Source organism: Pectinophora gossypiella, chromosome Z (assembly GCF_024362695.1).
Source record: "Pectinophora gossypiella chromosome Z, ilPecGoss1.1, whole genome shotgun sequence".
NCBI lineage: Eukaryota > Metazoa > Arthropoda > Insecta > Lepidoptera > Gelechiidae > Pectinophora > Pectinophora gossypiella.
In genome coordinates, this window is record NC_065433.1 from 14,350,327 (window position 1) to 14,372,717 (window position 22,391).

Sequence of the window (22,391 nt, forward strand, 5' to 3'; positions counted from 1 at the left end):
ACAACGTTTAGCAATTTTAACAAAAAGTTATTCAATCTAATTTTAAGACATACATTCAAAGGAATGTGAATAGAATGCAAATATTATATAAATATGAAAAGCCTATATTACCTATGTTTACGTGTCGGGTGCTACACGCCCACGCACTGTGGAACCCATTGTTACATATTGTGACACCATCTGTAAACGGATAGGTAACACTGTTTCTTATATTAATTGCTTTCTCTTTACTTCACATTAATTAAATTTTAATGGTAGATAAGAAACTCACGGAAACTTGCAGAACTTTGTCGCTTCGCTACGCCCCGTACAAACAAGTTTTATCAGACCTACAGACAGGTTACATCTTCAATTAAACTGAAAAGCATTATTAAAACCTCTAGGACAATAAAGGTATGCAGTACTATCAGGACGCGACGAATTAATTAATGATTTTTCATTGGGCGACTATTTGACGGTGCAAAACACGTTGCGAATGGCCCGCCTTCGGAACACAAGCAACGGTCAACGGTCTCATTAATTGACTTTTCATGCAAATGTATTACCTAGTAGTGATGTAGGTACCGGATCGTTAAAAATGTACGAATACAGATATTTGGTGACAGGATCCGCGGATACTGATACGGATCTTTATTTTCTTATTCAATCGGTAACTTTCTAGTATTTTGATTTCATTATGATTATATAAAAACGAAGATTTGAGTTTTTGGTTTTCTTATTTTCTCACATTTATAAAAAGTATGTCATAACTTACTATATTATTGATCTTATTACAAAGATAAGTACTACTAAGGGACTTGATGTACTTATTACTTTTCACTTTATTAACAACTGTTACTATTGTTACGGTAACTATGCCTATGGTGCCAAATATTTGATTCTTAGTACCCACCCAATAGAAAAAGACTCTTTTGTATTTAATAGATTTTTAATTCTGCCTAATCACCTATTTATCAGAATTTCCGCGTAAAAGGTAACGGATACGAATAATGATATCCAGAACATCACTATTACTGCTAACACATCGTCATTATAGGTAGATAGCTAGATACGTATAATAACAGATACTTACCAGTATTCCTTTTAGTACGTTTAAAATAAATTCGTTCCAACAGTTCAGTCAGTTCGTTTTAAATAAGTAATCTTACCTAATTTTAAAATTTAACCATAAAAATCGACATAAAGAGGAAGTAAAGTTAAATACTTTTTTGCCTAAATTGATCCGCGGTAAAATTTTAAAGCAAGACTTTAAATTATCTTACCGATCTTTTAGAGTTATTTTCCATTAATATTACATTTTCCTTATAAGAAGAAACGGCAGGTAATTAATAAAAAATATTCTTGCCTTAAACAAATATTTTTATTAGGGGTTTCTTTTTTTATCAAGTCTTTAAATCAGCATTTTGATAATCACGTCTAGGCTCTTTTTTATTATATAGATGTAGCTACTCGCCACATGACAAAACGGACGATTAAGTACCTACCGAAATGGTTTCAAAAATGTTGTTTGCTATCTAATTATAAGTAAGTTTTTCGCAAAAGAGGTATTAAAGACAGACATACATAATAATACAACTTTATTTATACATACACTTTTACACATTTACTTAAGTAAGTACATAAGTATTTCGGGAACTCTCTTCTCAACTTGCATTTGGTGAATGGGTCAGGTCGCGTTCAAGGACGGAGCGCGGAGCGCCGCTTGGTGCTAGATGGTTACTGGTTGGTTGGTATCCAGGGTCGAGTGATTGAGTCGAAAGGTAGTCATAGGATCTTAGATAACAAAAACGTCCCCACAAAGACACCCTCTCGAGTGAGGGTATCGTTTTGCATTTGTTGAAGGTCAATTTAACATTTTTGGATCTATATCATTTCGCAAGAAACTGCAACAGCATCTCTCTCCCTTTATTTAAGAGCTGCGCTATTGTCGGTGGAGTAATCGCCATTCCTTTCTTCTTCCCGCCAAAACCTTCACCTCCCGATATGACACGACCTGCATCATATCTTTTATTTGTTTCATAAATGTTATCCTAGGTCTACCCCTTCCTCTCTTCCCTTCAATTTTTTCTTCTATAATGTTTGTTATAAATGAATCGTGTCGTATCAGGTGGCCAATCATATTTCCTCTCCGGTTATCTATAGTCTTCAACTCTTTCCAGCACTTTTTATTTGACACCATTTCAGTCCACCTTATACCCTCCATCCTTCGCCAACATCACATCTCAAACGCTTCCAACCTCTCTCTGTCTCTCTGTGTCCACGTTTCACTTCCATAGAGTGCAATGCTCCAAATATATGATTTAATAAACCGTTTCCTTGCAACAGCATCATGTCTTTTAAATCAATTAAGGTACATTACAAGTTATTTAATAACTGGAGGAACACAACACTGGTATTTTTATAATGTAGTTAATTATTCCAATAATTATTCTCTTATAATAAGCTTTTCTACATAAATAAGGCAATTATAAAGTATCTGTAATTTACCGTTATGTTTTTATATTCTATTTTCAGTGGCTAGAGTGAAAAAATATGGAAATGTCTACGAAGACATGTCACAAGACCACTTTAGAAAAGAATAAAGAAGCTTACAGTACTGGTATACTAATTCGCTAAAGTAAAAGTTGCGCTAATTCTAAAATCATTTCGAGATTTCTTAATTAGCTTTATTTCTCAAATTTTAGCTCTCAAATCAGCCCGATGGTGTTTATTTTAGCAATAATCGTGTATTTATTTGACCTTCATGTGACCTCTAAAGATAGTCTGTTTAACAAAATTGGCTAAATGCCATTTATAAGTAATAAATAAAATTTAATATAATCTATGGTCAACACTAGTTATCACTAGGGTAAGGTGTCCTACGAGTGTACGGTTAACAAACTTAATGAAATAACTTCGATAATAATGAGGATTTCTACCCTCCATCATGTTTATTAGAAGCGTAAACTATATAAACTTAATTAAAGAAATAGAAAAATAACAAAATGTTATTTGCATCTATCTTATTGGGCCTAAGTTATTCTTAAGGACCGCCCACAGTTTAGGCACATCACCCTAACATAATGTCAATATTTTTTTTTATACAAACTAAACAAAGGCAGAGGTATAAACGTCATTCAGCCTATTTTAGGAGATATATTTTAACAAAAAGTGTAAAGTTAAAATATTCAAATTAGTTTTCATAATAGCATAACGTTTCATTTAAAAATATAAAAAAATACTTTAAAAAGTACCTTACATAGTCAATTAAGAATACGGACATATTTATCATCTGTAAAAATTAACATAATCATGAATTTTACGATGGAAAATTCCACTTGGTATTAACTCAGAATAATTAGCTGAATCATCTCCCTCAGTTTTTGTTACGATATCACTTACACTATACCCCGTTCAAGTATACTTATACAAGTAGCCGTACAAGTACGGTAACGACTACTAATATGTATTATACACTTTGAAACTATGTCACATTAACTTTTTTGACAAATTAAACCGTAAGTCTCATTAAATGGCAAATATGATAGTGCGTATGATATCGAGGGTTGAAAGGCAAATGGGTTTAAGCGACATTTTGGGCGAAATTGACTTATATAATATATTCGGAATCAGCGATTTTTTCCGCGTCGACTGATCTTGGTTTCAGATCAATCGAAGCTACTTTTTGGCGCTTCAACCAATTAGCACTTTGGGTACATTTTTAAAAACCCGTGTTTTAACCGACAAAAAAATGCACAAAATTCTGAGCGGGTGGCATATCAGTCGTATTCCGGGATATGAGTCGGTCACATAAGCTGTTATGTCTTTTCATTTTCATGATTCGAAGTCTGTTAAAGCGTTTTCCCTGACAGTGTTTTGTTATAGATAAGTCGGTTAAATCATTTGTCCTTAAACGAAACGAAAATAGATTTGGCGCTTAAATCTTTTTGCTTTAATCCAGATTTTATAAATATTGTCGCTTCAACCGTTTTGCCTTCGACAGATTAAAAGTAAAATTGGCACTTGAACTGTTTTGCCTTTACCGAAAATATTCATAGAATTTGACTTCAGCTATTTATGCTACATTTTTTTTTAATTTTTTGTCGTATAAAACAACTATCATTTTCTTTTGAAAGGACTTAAAACGTTTTTCCAAAACAAAAAAGAAATAATGTTAACATTTCAGTCATCGCAATTTTGTATGAAACCTTGTGCCCGCATCACTTCAACATATCAAAATAAGTATGGGCAGGTCCTGGTTGGGCGGTTCACACAGCTAAAAATTACGATTGGGAAGACCGGGAGTGTGCGTGTCATCATGTCACCCAAGCCGTATCCGTTGATGGTAACTTCTATTTGTGTCTATCCCAAGTCGTTATTGTGGTAGACTTTGACGTGGCTAGCGGAACCGAACTTCGAATTGAAGATCTGGTCACATGGCATACAATCAAGCTGGCCGGCCCAGTTTCCCGTGTAATTGTAGGAAGGTTTCCGTTGAGTTTTCCGTATTTGGCGTCTTGGACTAAGATTTTCGAGGACTATATCACGCGCTATTCCAGGTTCAGACACACTCATCCCAACTATCAGTTGGCATGTTGAAAGCCACATGGTTGCGCTTGAGTACGTCTTTACAGTTTACACCTTGTTTACAGTTCCTTCTAGACACCTCGAAATAGAAAACCTTTCTGTCATCCATTCGCATGACGTGACCGCACCATCGTAGGTGATGTTTTATGATGAGAGCTTCTATTCCGAATATGCCAGAACGACGTAATACTTCTGTTATTGGAAAACCATCTTGCCGCTTTATGCGAAGGATGGACCTTAGACATTTAAAGTGTTACGTATCAAGTACGCCGCTGAGACTTTGTACACTAATATTTTAAGTTTTCCAAAGGCTGCCACCGCACCTGTTATCCGGGCTGGCAACTCCGATGACTTTGGAGTCATTTCATATTTGAGAACCCAAATATTTTAATTTTGAAACTTCCTCCAGCTCAGCGCCCTTTAAAGCAACATTGGAAGAAGCTACATCCCCGGAGCATCCTCTGGATGGTTATTTTAAAAGGGTTTTGCACAAAACTATAAATATTCTGGTGTGTGACTTAATTGAATCGGCCATTCCTCGGCAAGTTTGGTTAACTGACGCATAGATGTGAGACGTGAGAGATCAAAAATGATCTTATTCATTTTAGCCTTAATTTCAATTAAGCTATAAATAACAATTCCACAGAGTATCCCACTTATGCGTGATACAGAAGCGATATATAAAGAAAATAGACTAGAAACCATGGCTCCATGTGTTATGACATAGCCTTGTTTCGCGCCGTAGGTAACAACGAATAGCTCTGAAAAGTTACTTCTAAATCAAACTGTCATCATCATGTCGTCATGATATTGTCGTATCAGGATAAGTCATAACTTTTCAAGACAATCTGTTTTCTTTAGAGCAATCCACAAGCCGCGTGAAGCCTCACGCAGCACATAAGAAAGGCCGATGTTGTTCAAGCCTTTTGGCCTGAATCTGTTTAATAACAAAACTGTACCCCCATATCTCTGTCCGGACAAAATCATCATTGGGTTTCCGGAAGTACCTTTTCTGCATCACGGGATAGAATAACGTGAAGGCTAAAATTTAATATCGATCGCCATCGACTCGCAAAGAGGAAGAAGGCTAAAATCATTCCAGCAGCTGACTCCCATATCTTCAGGATGAGTTTGTATAACCAGTTATTAATGTGTAGGCATATTATACAGTTCAGATGGTATTTTTTTTTAATTTATTTATATCATTTATTTATTTATATATTTTTTTTTTTTGATGTGTTGGTATTCGTCATCCTTCTTAGCGCGGTAAGAAGTTCTTCAAAGGTCGGGGGTGCCGCTAGATCTTAAGCGAAACCCCCGACCTTGTTGTAACAAACTCGACCGATATGTTGTAACAAACAAGTCACTGGTATTACTATTGGGATTTAAGACATCGTTAAAATGTGTCCAAAGCGCTGCTAATAAGTCTTTCTGATCAGTGAGGCGTTGGGTCTTTTCCTTGTTGTAGATTGAAACTCTCTTCAAAGTTTGTGGCCGAAAACAGTCTTGAAGCTGTCGAAAATCTACCGGAACTGGATTGATAGGAATCAGCATAGAGCTGAATTTCACAAGCTTATTCCACCTGGCATTTGTTTTTGAGACATATGGTGACAGAAAAGCCCGCCTGTAGTTCCCCACGAGCTGATTTTCACGTTAGAACCATCGCACCAATCTTAGTTTTGCGGTCTGGTTTACCAACCAATAACTTCGGCAGAGCAGAGCACAGCTATAAAAATGCTCGGCAAAGGAACACCATCTATTTATTATTATTATCATCATCTATATTTTCTCATCGACAGATGTGTCTGCTGCGATGTCCGACGTATCTCGGCTTTAAAAGCATGATCGAGTTCTGTTATTGTTTGTCAACTTCGACGGTATCTTATGGCCAGCTCGAAGTGGAGGTCTTAGGCGCAAATGTAATAGAAATTTTGATCAAACAAGTCGCTGATCTATCCACCCCTGGCCGCCTCTTAATATGAGAGCAATCAGTACTTCACTGCAGTCTGTCCTAGTACCGCGTACCATCTAGTAGGAGCCAGTACTTGGAACTTGAATCCAGCCACGTGGTCTTAAATTTTTCAGTAAATCGGAAACAGGTTGTGATAGTGAGATTAAACTCAGCACAGAGTATAAGCATATTAAGACTTTTTCAAAGCTATTTGTTACTTTTATTGCCCGCATTCAGTTGGTGACAGTCATCTGTCATCCGCCATCATACGCGGTGTACCATATACTTAAAAAGTCGAATTAAGCATGTGTAACAATCTTTATGGTTATATTCTAGATCCTGTTTCTTAATGAAATCGATTTACTCATTATATCCGCCGTGGTTTTTCCTAATATTGTAAGGTACAAATATCTGTAAATGCCTTGCCCGACTAAAATCTCTCCCAGGAAAAACGGCTTAAGGACCGACTTTATTTCCGATCTTACTAATATTTGGATTTCATACAATTGAAATTAGTAGCGGATGGTCACTTAAGATATTTTCCTTCCCTGTCATATAACCTTTTATGGAGGTTAAGCTGATTTGCCTCTAGTCTTCTTTTTTTAAGAAAACGTTTACCTCATTTAGCTTTAGTCAAACTAATAAGTGAGAGGTCTCTTAAAGCATTTTGTTTTTAGCCAATATTTGGCTCTAGTGGATATCAACCGTTTTTCCTTCAACTGTAATTTAGTTCAATTGAGGCATTTTGTATTAAGCGACTTCTAAAATCTATAACTGATGTGTTTTTCGAACCAAATAAATACAGAATTGTGCAACGTTTAATTTAAAATAATTCTTAGCATTTTGAACACTTTTGATTCAGTAGTTTTTTTTATATGAATTTTTTTCGAAAAAATAAAACTTTAAACGGCTCTCCTGTAAAGTTCACAAAATGTCGCTTAAACCCATTTGCCTTTCAACCCTCGATATGCTCCATACCCCCTCCGGTTGATTGAGGGGAGGCCTGTGCCCAGCAGTGGGACGTGCCTATATAGGCTGTTTATGCTTATGCTAGGATAGTGCGACAGGGTTCTAAAGCGGGTACATGATATTGCTCATGGCTGTACAATGTACATATGGGTGTTATGGACAGCGCAGCGTAACAATTACTGAGGAGGGTGATTCAGACCATGATTCTGAGACGATATCAAGTGGATTTTCATGTCGGAAAATTTTAGTGTTTTTTTTTAATTATTTTCTGTTCCATACATTTGCAACGGAAAATTCTACTTGATAATATAATGGTCTGAATCATCCCTCAAAGTTTTCGCTATGATGTCATTAACACCGTGTAAGTATAATAATACATCATTTAAGTAAGAGGGGAAAGTTCTTCCGTATGAACTAAGACCATAAGTTACACTGAGTTTGTCATAGTCTTGTACCTACATGTGTATTAGCGTAGAGGTAGGCAGCTGCAGTGTTTGAGAATCCTAAAGTGACCCTAATCTATTAATTAGTAGATAAATGTGTTTTCTCCAATTAGATTTGATATTCACAACCACGCCGACATATTACAGGCACTAATGCTATAGGGGGACAGGTACAGTTGGTGACGGCGTTATGTAGACTCGAGTGTGAGTGTGCAAATATCTTAGGTGTGTTGTGATTTGATATGTACAGAGTGGATATGCAGTAAGTCGGTTTTATCTGCATGAATTATGAGGCCCCTGTCATGAGACAGTTGATTGCCCGCACACCACCCTTCTGTGAACACAGCACCAGTTTAACAAATGAAATACAAACACAGTCCAATTTGCTCTAACAACGATAAAGATTCCTTCGTCAACAAAAATACGTTTCAATTCAAACGATTAGGGTACTTATGCGCTGTGTCCAAATATTATATTAAAACTCAATTATTTCACCAGTTTAAGAACATAATCATTATAGGAATTCTAAATATTGTAGGTATATTTGAACGAAACGTGTGGTCAAATAGTTGTGATCTTAATTCGAAGCGACAATGCTTCCGTAGACATGTAACGCTTTGCTACGCTATTTATATATACCTAATTAGATACTTAGCAGAATATAAACAAATATTTTGTGTCATATTTTACCCATTTTACCTACTTATATCATTATGAGTGATCGAATATTCGAGCGCTTATTTATCTTAAGTTTCCTGGTAGAATAATATGATTTTTGTATTTAACAAATCAAGCGAAACAAGGAATTGTCAAGAACTGGAAGCATAAATTAATAATTTAATTTGAGTAAACCTATTATTTTACACCATCGTAACGTTTTATTCGAACCCGGATTTTTTATTATGAAAATAAATCGTTTTAAGCAGCTGCTTCCGTACTTTCATACCATTCGTGGGATGTTATGAAGTTAGATCACTGATCACTACGTAGATACTTACTTAGCTTTAATTTGTAAAATCCGTTCAGATTAACGCTAGGTATGAGTTAATGAACAGTAAGGCTACGAACAGATTACGAACTCTAGCTGATTTCGCTCGCTCTTAGTTCACATATTTACTAGCTGGTATTAGTAAATTGTAATTTTTCAATATGGATTTTTGCTTCTTATTGCGTTGTGTAGGTCGGTGGGACCTGCCTAATATTTGTCCCACTACTGGCACACCCTTACATCAAACAAAGACTATGTTGCATTGACCGATTAAAATTATTTAAGTGATGAAGTTAAGCGGTTTTGAAGCCAATTTGCCAAAGTATCTCTATGTATTCCAACGTGGCTTAACGTCTGACATTTATTTGTGACCGTAACCGGTGGTGTAATAATTTAATAGGCGGCGCTAGTCTATAGACTACATCTATAGATGTACAAGTTTAATATCTTAAACCTACTCGACCTTCGTGTGTTGTGTAGTGTAAGCTCGCGGTAAGGAGAGAACATGACGTGGGCTTTCAGGTTCCGACTAAGTAATTATTAGCAGTAACCTAACATGTGCATGTTAAGTGTAGTATGGAAACTTAACGTTATGAAATAACTTTTCTTATTCTTTAATCAATGACATAAATTTATATGATTTGTTTATATTTTCAACAAGGTCATCGTCATCACTAACTTAAAAGCCACGCTCTTGTGTAGCATTCTCCATTCTTGTCTATCCAAGGCCAATTTAACTAGGTACGTCTGTTATAATGACAATGGTAAATATCACATTTTACTTCTTCTTGGACTATACAAAACTTTATCAACATGATTCATGATGATAGTTTGTCAAGCTATTATTGCCAGTGTTGATTTATAGCCTACCAATCGACACACATATTTAGGTAGATAGAACCTACTAAGGACAACTAAATCTATCTAGTGATACAAAACAGAGAGAGAGAGTTACAGAATAACAAAATATTATGAATTCATCAGAAACTTTTCTTAATAACGGTACCCATAACTTTCCACTTAGGTGGTATTTTTGCAGCCTACTTTCAGTCGCATATTAGTTTAAATATTAATTCTTAGCTATTTTTTAAGTAGGTACATATTTTTTTTACTCATTAAGTATGACTCAACGGACAATGGAGTACTTATTGTGAAAAATACGGGTATTCCACGGAGACTAAAAAAAACATAGGTAATGCCTGAGGGTGGTAAGGGCGAAGTTCAAACTACACTCTTTGAGCGGTAACAGGTTTCATTTTCTTAAGAATGGATTGTCAGGTTGATGATTGCTTTACAAACTCTGGTGTTTATGTTAGAATGGCCAAAGATCCCTGACATTGTGCATGTAACGACCACGAACTAAGGTACGTTGTAGCCGGAACGTGTGTTGCGAAGCACGGAATCATCTTACTTTTTGGATTAAGTGATTCAGCCTGCTATAATCTAACCTAACCAAACCAATTTCAAACAGTCTTACAAATAGATACTTACCAACCTATTATTATGCACTTAAGTCACAGATTAGGTAATAGTTAAAAAGTTTTCTCGAAAATAAGTAATAATTCTCCAAGGCTTTCTTAGAAAGCTCATGTTTATTATCCTTTGTTGAGGATTTTTTTTAGAATTAACTTACTAAGGGATTCTTAAGATGATCAATGTGGGGCACATCTGGAGCCGTAGATAAATATACCTTAGTGTGCGAGGTCTGAGGCAACGCAGGGCGCACGGGCGAGGACGGGGGAGGATGCCCGCCCTAGGGCTGGGACGTTACCCGCGGCTTCCTTCCGAAAATTCCATTACAAAAGCAATTTCAACTTTTTCAGTCTTTTCCACTCAACTTTTAATTAATTTAAATGATGAAAGGGATAATTTTAAAAAATATAATAAGTATCAAAGACTGTGTGGTATTATACAAATTTTCCGATATTTTTTGGGTTGATATAATAATTATTTAGGTAAGTTCGTACAAGTATATAATGATAGAGTTTCTGAAACTGTTAAAATTTATTATCTCGTAATAGCTTAGTAGGTACCGTGGCGATTTTTTTTGCGTGGCTACTTATATAACTATTGAGGTTTTGGCAATTGCGCACGTCACTAGCGTGGCTTAGTAATGTTAGGGAGCAGTCTGGCGGTGAGTAGGCGGGAGCGCGGCGACGCGGACGGCTCCACTCGACACCACACTCCCGCCCGCGGCCCGGACGAGAGCGCGCGTGTCTACTCTGTGATCGTACTTCCCGGGAAACCAAAACACGACATCACAAAATATCAAAACAAGTGAAATAAACAGACAAATAAAATGATATGAAAGTTACAACGGACTCCCAAAACTATTAAAGAATTTGTTAAAGGGAATGAATGATCTATAAAACCTTCGCTGTAGCGGCAAAGTATCACATTTTAGGTTGATAAGGTAAGATAACATTTTCAATTTACTTTATTTGCATGTTTCACTAAACTTTTCAATAGTTTGAACAAGTTTTTTCGCTCTTGTGAACCAATGTTTGAAAAATCCAACAAGTTGATGTCTACTTATTCTTTCTAGTGTTTCATTTTACCCAGGCACACACCTACTTAATGTTAAGTTTGGAATCGTCACTGAAACTTGCACCTGACTTAATTGCTGAGATTAATAAATGTCGTTTTATCTAGGTAAGCTTACCAAACTTCTACTATACGAAGTTGTGCCTACGTTTTTCTTTCCAATTCTAGTTTACTTACTAAGTATACAAATGCAACTGTTTGTAGTATTGCTTTGCGATATATTATAAGACGAATTTATTAAGTGGTATCTACCTATCTATGTTAGCAGATGGAGAGATTGCGATTCAATTTTTTTTTAATTCATTGTACTAAGTATTATTCTATATCTTTTTTAATACGCACAGCCACGCACGCAACCCCCAACGCGTGTTGTGGTTATAGTCAATCAAAGATTGCGTGCGTGTGTATGTATTATTGCGAAACTTTTGATGTTTAATTTAATTTGCATTTTTTATGCAGATACCCGACTCACGTAGAATAACTTTGTTACAAAATTGAATGTGTAGCTTGACTATCTACGTAGGTACCACAAACTAAAAAAAACACATGTTGCTGTTTCAGGGAAATTAAATATTTTAAGTAAGTAGGTAGGTTAAGTACCTACTTACTTTATGACTAGATGAAACTCAAAGACATTTTTTTTTAATTTACTCCGAGAAGAAGTAGGCAAAGGAACATAACCCTACAGCCTAGTCAGATGACATTTTTGTTTTTTGTTTCTTTCTTCATGTGATTTCTTGAAGTCCTAAGCCGTTTCTTTTCTTCTTGTCTTCAAGGACGTAGCCATTTCTTCTGTTTGAAGTAAAGACAAAAAGTTATGCACAAATGCAGACAACAGACACTTAACCTACCAACATTTTTCAGCTTCACCTTGTTTCCAAAGGTTTTTGTTTGGAAATAAGGCCTTATTCGAAATTAATTGTTTCTCTGTCATGGGTTTCAACTATGTTCTACAAGGTACAATGTTTCAGTTTGACATAATGTATAGGTTTCACCTCCTAAATCTGTAATATCACTCGCCCGTATGTTATAAACCTTTAATCTCAATATCTCGGTCATATACGTGTCTGTCATTTCAATTTTAAGTGCTTTGTGAATTTACAGCCTGCTTATAGCGAAGTAATGTTTCGAAAATGTAAACACTAGCTTATATTATGTATGTACCTATAACTAACTTTCCATTGGTTGCAAATGTTGTTATACTGATACTACAAGTGGTACTAAAAAGTTTGAAAAGGAGAATGGGCGAATCTGGTCCAAGAACCTCCACTGATGAGACTTATATGTAATGAAAGCTTATGCTTTCTCTATGAATCTGGCAAAGTTCTATCAGATTCTGTCCCGGGGTTCTTTTTTTACGGCCATGTTTGTCCTGGCTAAAAATGTGATAAAATACAGTGGGAGCTAAAATCGACTCAAGATTTCTTGCTGGATAACTAAGTCTACATAAATAATTATGTATCATATTGTATATCATTTTAAAGAGGATCTTTTCCAGAATCCGAAACATAAAAAAAAAAACAAAAAAAGTCTTTATGTAAGCGAATTATAGTCAATTTGCATCTGCAGCGCCATTGTTTCTCGGTAGCTAAGTTCAAGTTTCATGCCTTTTACCTCTTCCAAAAGTATCTTACCGATTTTTTTTATATTGCTTCCGGAATTTGATCTGAGTGATAATAACAAGAAAAATAAATAGACACCTCTCCGATAGAGACCGCCTAAGCTATTGCATATTGCAAGAAATCGTCATCATTAGCAAGTCATTACGGTATTGCATATTATAAGCTTATCAGCAACTTGGAACTTGGTCCAAGAACCTCCACTGGTGAGACTTGCATGACATGTAATGATAGCTTATACTTGTCCTATGATTCTAGCAAAGTTCTATCAAACTCTGTCCTAGGGTTTTTTTACGGCCATGTTTGTCCTGAGTGTACAGTAGTGGACTACAAAATCACCTCAGGATTTGTTGTCGAAAAACTATTTAACTAAGTCTATATACATAATTATTATGTATCATAATGTATATCAATTTTAAAGGGGAAGGTTATCAGAATCAGAAACACAAATAAAAAAAATGCATTATGTAAACGACTTTTAGCCAACTCACGTCCGTAGCACCATTTTTCTCAGCAGCTACGTACGAGTTTCGCGCCTTCCAACCTTTCCAAAGGAGCCCAATCATTTTTTCCTTCTTCTGATATTGCATTCTTAACCTGACAAGTGACAACAAAGAAAAAAAAATAAGAAGAAATAAAATAGATACCATTCCGATAGAGGCCGCGTAAGCTATGGACCTATTGCAAGATAACGTACTCAAAGGCTAGTCATTATAATCCAACAGACGTAACATGATTAGAATGCGGGAGGACGCAAATGTAGTATGTTTTCTTTCACCACAATCTTGTTTTATTAATCCAGGCTTATATCTTGTCTTATAAACAATGCCGAATGGTACAACAAACGTATCGTAAACGTAAGGTTGCCTGGTAGTAATTGCTACCTTGGCAATAAAGCCGCCTTTTGCACCAGTTATTGCCTGAACTTGTTTATTAAATGTGTTTCTTTTGTATACAATAGAGTCATTATATTGCATCTTGATTAGAATGACTTATTTCTTGTTTCTCTCGTACTAAGCTGTATACTGTTAGTGTTAAAGAGACACATATTTCGTCTCTTTCGCATAAGGCGATGTACTACATTTCCGTCCCGCCGCATTCTAATCATGTTACGTCTGTTGGATTATAATGACTAGCCTTTGAGTACGTTATCTTGCAATAGGTCCATAGCTTACGCGGCCTCTATCGGAATGGTATCTATTTTATTTCTTCTTATTTTTTTTTTTTTCTTTGTTGTCACTTGTCAGGTTAAGAATGCAATATCAGAAGAAGGAAAAAATGATTGGTCTCCTTTGGAAAGGTTGGAAGGCGCGAAACTCGTACGTAGCTGCTGAGAAAAATGGTGCTACGGACGTGAGTTGGCTAAAAGTCGTTTACATAATGCATTTTTTTTATTTGTGTTTCTGATTCTGATAACCTTCCCCTTTAAAATTGATATACATTATGATATATAATAATTATGTATATAGACTTAGTTAAATAGTTTTTCGACAACAAATCCTGAGGTGATTTTGCAGTCCACTACTGTACACTCAGGACAAACATGGCCGTAAAAAAACCCTAGGACAGAGTTTGATAGAACTTTGCCAGAATCATAGGACAAGTATAAGCTATCATTACATGCAAGTCTCACCAGTGGAGGTTCTTGGATCAAGTTCCAAGTTGCTGATAAGCTTATATGCAATACCGTAATGACTTGCTAATGATGACGATTTCTTGCAATAAGCAATAGCTTAGCCGGTCTCTATCGGAGAAGTGTTTATTTATTTTTCTTGTTATTATCACTCAGATCAAATTCCGGAAGCAATATAAAAAAAATCGGTAAGATACTTTTGGAAGGGGTAAAAGGCATGAAACTTGAACTTAGCTACCGAGAAACAATGGCGCTGCAGATATAAATTGACTATAATTCGCTTACAAAAAGATTTTTTTTGTTTTTTTTTTATGTTTCGGATTCTGGAAAAGATCCTCTTTAATATGATATACAATATAATACATAATTATTTATGTAGACTTAGTTATCCAGCAAGAAATCTTGAGTCGATTTTAGCTCCCACTGTATTATATCACATTTTTAGCCAGGACAAACATGGCCGTAAAAAAAGAACCCCGGGACAGAATCTGATAGAACTTTGCCAGAATCATAAGGAAAGCATAAGCTTTCATTACATATAAGTCTCATCAGTGGAGGTTCTTGGACCAAGTTTCATACAAAAGTGCCCATTGTCATTTGTGACATTGAAAGATATACCTACTTTCTTACCTACAAACGTTTAAGTGTAATTAGGTACTTACCAATTCCACTTCTTTTACAAAAAAAAAAAACATGTCGATATAAAAAACAGGCAAGAAATATTTTATTTGCAGTGGAAACTACTGGAAAGGTAGACAAAACGTACCCAGCAAAATATCAACGGACAGATAACACGATGTGAATGTACGTGAAAATAACAAAGAAATCCAGATAAAATGGGTACCTATTTACCTACCCCTGTCATGACTGCTCAGCGAGCTGGTCGGCAATTTACGAAACGCCAGATACTTTATCGTGTTCAGTTAGCTTTTTTAGGTGTTGCTGTATAAATAAAACGGTAAACCTAGAATTAATTAACATACACAACTGACATAATTGCAAATTGAAAACCAACGCATTTTACCGTAACCATTAGGTAGGTCATACTCGTAGGTACTTAGGAACAACGAATTCAATAAAAAGTCATTTAGGCTATTAACTTTTAGGGCGCCCTAATACTGCTTTAATGTTGTAGGTTATATTTATAATTACAGTTGACATTGACTTTATTTTCTTCTTTATGTTATGTAAGTATTTATGATACTTTTAAATGTAATGTTGACTTTGTGTATGTTTTTATATCATTTTATCGTATTTTTTCAAAACATTGTTTTAAATAAGTTTGTGCAAGGACCATGTATGTATATCAAACCTAATAATTAAAATGTATTTTTTATTTTGCATAATACTTACCCTTTGGTTGATCATGAGGTTTCTGACTTTTTAAACAACTTTAATTATAAAGTTATAAAGGTACTTAGTTGGATTATTAAATCCAAGCAAATTATTCAGACGGCTAGAAGACCTTTAAAACTAAATCTTGGAACAGACAAAGCAAAACGTTTGACATGTATGAGAAAAACTTGAATACTTACGACTTACGTCTATTTTAATTATTTGACTTGAAATAGATAATTCATACGAAATAAAGGCAGTAAAATGTGGAGTTACAGTTTACAACGGTACAGTACGGTTGTAGTGCCTGTATAGGTACTTATTAGTTTTTTGTCTCTGTGGTGTCAGGTAAAGCTAGCAATAACATAAAGGTACTTACTTAATGATGTTTTGATACTAAGTCTCCTTTTTTGACCATTTTTGTGGCTGACGTTCGCTTATGATACTCGAGGCAGTAAGTAATAATTATAATATAATGATAATAGAGGTCTGATTACAGTAAATATCCTGGCAACCAAAACATGTCTACCTAATAAATCAACGTATGGGAATAGGGTGACGCTATGCTGCACCGCTACACAAGTTTCATCAGTCTTGAAATCATTTATTAGTTACCTCCAAAAATCTTAGTAAAGTTGTGCAATCATCATACCTTTTATTACATATTTTATACCCGAAACGAAATTTCAGGTAACAACTAACAAAACAAAATTACTTATCGTGAAAATTGGCAACGACTCCCTAGAGACGCTAGTTCAATTTTATCTCTATATTTTATTGACAACATTTACCAATTCTTATGTTGAGTATGAAATTCAGAAACACTTTCGTCACAGATAAATACTTACGACGTTAAAGATTATTTCGATCTCTCAAATCAAATAAAGACCATTTCTTACCTTAATTCTCTTCGACATCGTATTTATTTGTACAAATAAGTAGGTATTATAGAGGGAGAAAATAAGAAATAAGTATTTTCCATGTTAAAGAGTTAAATCTCTGAAGCGAAACCTTCTTGCGCACTTGTGCTTCGAAGCACGTTTTATTCGCTGCTTCTGTTGTATTGTATTGTACTTAGTAAGGTTTATCCGTTCCCGTATATATCGTTTGGAACACGAAACGCGACCGAAATATTACTAAACCGTAATATCCTTATATGCGAAATTGAATTTGTTCGAGTACACTTTTACGGGATGTTTGGTTTCGACTATAGCTTTTATTAAATATAACATAACATATCACCCCGCCTGTATCCTCCAACGGGTAGGCAGAGGTGTGTAATATGGCATAGGAGGTAAGGAAGCTTCAAAATATGTTGTTATGTGTACATATTTAACAAACTAACGCCTCTTCTATTTTAACGCGAACAGCGAAAGACTGGATCACCTTGCCGCAGTGTGTGTTTCCAAAACATTACGTTCTTGGGGTTTTTAAGCTAGTGTGGGTTGAGCGTATTCCACCTTAGCCATATCATCAGTTATAATCAGGTGAGATTGTGGCCAAACGTGCGAACCTATTTTAAAAATATTCGTAAGTAACTAAGTATTATAATTTATAGTACTACGTATCTCATGTCATTTCTCACTAAAACTATTTCTTTTTGCAAGAAATTGATATCGTAAATACTTTAAGATGTACGTCTACATACCATTCTCTTAAATATACTTACATTCAAACAAAGAGCAAACATGCTAGACGAAGAATTCGAATTAAAAATAACACATCTTATGTTTCAAAGACCTACTTACGAGTTGAGCTCGCCTGCCGACATATAACTTCTTGACTTGTATGCTTTATATTTGGGGAGCTTCATTCTGCAAAACGAACCAAGTCTGAACTGTCTAGGGCTGGGGGGTGGCTATCTACCTAGCAGCAGTAACCTTTTTCGGAAGTAGTACCTAAAACCGAATTCCAAACAATTGCCCACTGGTGACGCAACCATGGTGTTCTAGTAAGATAGGGCCCTTAGATGGAGTCCACTAAACACATGTTAATATTCTTGAAGTGTAGTATTTACACGGTGTCTCTACATGTTAATAGAAATAGATAGCATTTAAGCTACAATTGTCCCGTAGCGGTTCTCTATTTTTACTCATAAAATTGTATGTAATAATTTACCATGGCATACTGTTACTTGTCCTATTATTAGTTACGCATAGTATTAATTTGTCATAACTTTTTTAGCATAATTTTGAAACTCATAACTACTATAACCATAATAATTAATGACAATAATGATATATAAGCATAATTATTATAAGCATAAAAACTTTACTCCGAATAAAAAATTTTTGGCACAACTTTGAACATTTTCGAAACTTACTGCATTTGGTTCATGATTGTGACTTTTTATATTTTTTGACACTATTTCATGCTGTTTGTCATCATTCAGTATACTTTTCGTGTGTAAGATAAACATGCTGGCGGCGTAGGGGTGGCCCGGGGGCCACCCCCGCCGCACCCTAACCTACTGTTATGCCTTGTAAAAAATATGACAAAAAACTATTATTCTAAACAATAATTATGGATACCTAATTTTATACCAAAAAATATTAGTCCAAAAATAAGTTATACCGAACAAACCAGTATTCCTAGATATTATTATGGGAAAGTACTATTATGCTAAAAAACGTTATGCAAAAAGGATTATGATAATTAAAATTATGACAAAAACATTTATGCATTTTAAGAGAATCCCTCCCGTAGCATGCCTGTATAATGAGCCCGACGCGTTGAATCGGTTTAAGTAATTACTTATTTGTTGCATAGCCGGCGCTTTGGAATATTTATCACAGCGCGAAGTCCTCTATATGTGGACGGCATGCTACGGAGCTGATGTATGCCCCGGTTCTATTAATTGGATAGTCAAGGTGTGTTCGCTTTTGAAAGAAGAAAAAAAGAAAGAAAAAACATTTATTTTAGAAACAAGTAGGTGGTACACAAAATACAAAAATGAACAAAATAATGAATTAAAACCTTATCTCTAAACCTTATCTCTAACCTTATCTCTTTTTGCAAGTTCGATTCACGTGCATAAGCGGCTTCTTGTATTCATGGCCACGAAATGACATTTCAACTTTACTAATTGGCCACACTATGCGACATCGATCATCAATTAATGGTATTAATCGGTAGCTTTAACTTTATCTTTCCCGCTTGAAATTAAATCCTCGAAGTTAATGTGAGTTCTAAAATATGACTTTGACTGGATTTACTGAAGAAGATATTATTTGTAGACCAAGTCATATGATCGGGTATGATAGATAATTTAATTTACTTGTATACATTATACAAGTCAAATATAAGAGAAAGCGCCATAATCTTTGGATACTTAATCGTTTTTTTTTTAATTTGGTTAGTAGGCTTTCCAGTGCAGCGTAAGGCAAGTCCGTCCACAAAAAAAAAAACGTATTATTAGTTACAAATCGTTGGCCTAGACGTATGAAAATAGTTTCAGGTAGTGAACCAACAATGTCATTCTGATACGTACTTTACTTATTTGTGAATAAGGCTTTCATAACACAGATAAATTAGGATTTTTTAAAAAATAAGGCAATACCTTTGGTGACAGTGATTGTAAACAATTCGTCATATTTTTTATCTGACTACGGCTAAGCCTAAGCATAACTAGGTACTAGCAGTACCTACTAGGTAATAAATAGGTTGCATAGATATTTATTCTCAAAAAAGATGCTTAAGTATATACAAAATAAGAGATCAGTTTAATCATTCTTGTAGTTTCAGAGTACTTAATTATATCACTCTGGCTCGAATCAAAATGGACATTGAAATCACTAACCACTATCACTAACCACATTGAAATCACTAAATCACTAACCTTTTTTTTAATGCGCAAAACCCCGTCCGCCAACTGTGAGGAGTGTGGCGTTATCGAGGATGCTCAACACATCATGATGGAGTGTGTACGGAACGAGGATCTGAGAATACAGCAACTAGATAGTTACAGTAATATTTATCAGGTGGGGGCTGTAACAGTGCTTTGTCTTTCCCATCGTCGGGAGAAGCAATGGCACTGTACAAAACTGTAATGATGGGCTTGAAGAGAAGGGGATGAACAGTTTGTTGTAAGCCTAAACATTATTGTATTAGTTTAAGTTGTTTTTAGTTTGTGTAAGTTGTAGAACCGAAGAAGTCACTACGGAGTGACATTATCTTTTTGTAAGATAAAACTCCTTAAATAAAGAAAAAAAATCACTAACCAAAATCGTAATTCGTAAATTAAATTATCTATCAAAAGTCACCATTAAATGCTAGGTATAATGAAACAATTTTATAAAAATCTAGTTTCAAAAACGAGAAAATAAAACCACAATTATACGTTCTTGAAGTTGTCATTAACAATAGTAAAATAAGCTTTTAAATCTCGTATTTCCACATTAAAGTAACATGCATAACTTTAATTTTAGAATCACAAAACATAATATTTATTTCAATAGTGACGTAATTTTCCTTTAGATTACTTATGTAAAATTCACCCGTACATTTATGTATGCTAGATCTACCACACAAAATCAGGTAGTGGAGTTATTTATTCTAACTAGTTATTTGCATAATTTTAACTTATATAAAAACTTACAAGTGACCTTAACTATGCACAAACAAATATCTAAAGCACAAGCATTTAGAATGAATAGTACCTAGGTACTTATTATACTTATTTAAAATTAACATAAAACATAAACTGTGTCTTCAACGTCAAATAATAATAAAGTTTTTGGATTGACTGTATCACATGAGTCAGCTTAATATTTTTAACTATAGATGCGCTTGGCACGTCACATGATGCTAATTTTTTTTTGTCAATAGAAACTTCAAAGGCTTTTTCACATTCTTGTAAAATCTTATTGAGTACTTAATATAATATCTCATCTTCGTCTTCACCAGGGTTTAAACCCAAATTTGGATTAAAGTATTGTATGAGTACATTATCATTCACAACATAATTGACTTCTTCCTTTTTGACGAAACTAGCTAGGTCTTTTGCTCTATCGTTACTGTTTTATCTTTCAAACTCGCAATTCTGTTTAATTTCTTTACTTTTTTACTGTAACTTTTCGATACTGCCATCTCATCTAAAGTTAATTTAAGAAGTATTTAAGTCAAAAACTGCTTGACTGTTCTCATAGCTCTCTCTTCCATAGTCGCCATTTTGTGTGAGTTCCTTATTTTCTTCAGGTCTGTCTTTACTGTAATTTTTCGATACCGCTATCTCATCTAAGGTTAACTCTAAAGGTAAGTGAAAAATAGCTAGGTCTTCTTCTCTAACCTCATTGTACTCTCTTTCATACTCGCCATTTTCTGTAACTCCTTCACCTTCTTTAGGTCTTTCTTTATTATTATTTTTCGAATCTCTCATCTCATACGAAGTTAACACTGGAAGTAAGTCAACAATAGCTTGATCTACTCTATCCTCACAGTTATTTTTCTCAAACATGCAATTTTCTTTAATTTTACTTTCTTTAGGTATTTCTTTATTGTAATGTTTTGATACTGACATCTCATAGATCTGTAGTCAAGTCAAGAGATAAGTCATCGCTATCACGTATATTAAAATCACTGTTAATAGGTACTTATGCAATCCGAAACTCTTCTCGAGTCTTCTAAAGCCACTGTAACGCGCTTTTTTGATGTAGCTGTTGTTTTGTTTTGTTACTTGTTGTCATGACTCTTTTTGCCAATACCTTTACCCGTTTTTGAAACATTTTTAGTCGTCGTTGTTCTTCACTAGTATTTTTTTGCTACTTTAGATGGCAATGGGTTCTGATTGATTATATATTTGATTTATATATTTTTTATTTTCTTTTGGTTCTTTCTTAATATTTTCTTCTATTTTACGGTTAAAAACATCATCATGAGCTTATAACTTCGGCTCCTGGTCCCATTTTTTGTCGCTTGAGTTTGGCGTTGTTTCCAGCTTTAACGTTCATCAAAAGAAGTTCTTCAAAAGTGACAACTCTAATACTTCGATGTTTTTACCATTATTTGAAATGTCTTTTTTATTGATTCGGGTACTTGGTGATTAGAATGTTGTTTATGTTGCAGTACCATTTCAGACTTACCACCAATTATATTGATTTTTTTATATATTTTTTATTTTCTTTTGGTTCTTTCTTAATATTTTCTTCTATTTTACGGTTAAAAACATCATCATGAGCTTATAACTTCGGCTCCTGGTCCCATTTTTTGTCGCTTGAGTTTGGCGTTGTTTCCAGCTTTAACGTTCATCAAAAGAAGTTCTTCAAAAGTGACAACTCTAATACTTCGATGTTTTTACCATTATTTGAAATGTCTTTTTTATTGATTCGGGTACTTGGTGATTAGA

General features: G+C 34.7%; 1 protein-coding gene across 2 annotated transcripts in view; it reads left to right on the forward strand.

Moving 5' to 3' along the window:
• The first annotated feature begins 11,086 nt into the window (after positions 1 to 11,086).
• The window catches only part of LOC126380705 (uncharacterized), a 90,245-nt gene continuing 78,940 nt past the window's right edge, over positions 11,087 to 22,391 (forward strand). The window contains exon 1 of one of the 2 annotated variants that reach the window (XM_050030298.1): positions 11,087 to 11,330. The gene's annotated coding sequence lies outside the window, so the exon portion shown is untranslated. The remainder of the gene's footprint in view (positions 11,331 to 22,391) is intronic. The other variant, XM_050030297.1, reaches the window with a different exon arrangement.